Genomic DNA, 808 nt, shown 5'->3' on the forward strand with positions numbered 1-808 from the left:
ATGCTTTCCAGGAAGTGGCTAAATGCCTGCCTGCCAATGGGAAATAGTGAATTAATTCCTTATTTTGCTTTGTTTTCCCACACAGCTTTTGCTTTCCCTATAAAACTGATTTTAGCTCGATCCACGAGTTTGTGGGCTGCAGATGACCCAGCACACCAGGTCAAGAAAAATCGGAGCTAAATTGGAAGGGACTACATGAATCAGACTCTGTGGATAATAAATATTTTCTTCTTTTTAGGAAAATACTTTGGGTGCACCTTTACACAAACACTAAATTGAACATGTAACACAGACTGTAAACACTATAGCAGGGAGTCACTCAGAGAGGGCTCTGGGTTAGAGATAAAACATTGACCATTGAAAATATTTAACTCCTCTGCACTGCACCATGTGGTTGTTGCTTTTGGCTTTTACCTCCTTTAAATAACGAGTCTTTGAGGTGTCTTTAATTTGTCTTTATTCTTAAGTCAAACAGTATCATCACTGAATTGAAGAACGAGGTTACTGGTTGAAATACAAGTGCAGTGTGAGACAAATATGGAAGATAACACTTTGCAAATAAATTAATACAGAATAATTGTCTTTGCATAGTTCAGAAGTGAAAAGTAGGCGGCAGCAGTGCACACGTGCTGTGAACTGACACACACCACCACAAAAACCCAAGTTCCTAGACGAACTCTTGCAGCTGCAAAGAAAACAAACCAAACCAAAAATACCTCAAACCTCAGAGAGCACTAACTATTAAAAACCAGGCAGAAAGGGAACTAATAAGCATTTTTTTCTTTTTCTTTTTTTTTTCCTTAACAGA

This window comes from Corvus brachyrhynchos, unplaced genomic scaffold, assembly GCF_000691975.1.
Source record: "Corvus brachyrhynchos isolate BGI_N302 unplaced genomic scaffold, ASM69197v1 scaffold3, whole genome shotgun sequence".
Classification (NCBI taxonomy): Eukaryota; Metazoa; Chordata; class Aves; order Passeriformes; family Corvidae; genus Corvus; species Corvus brachyrhynchos.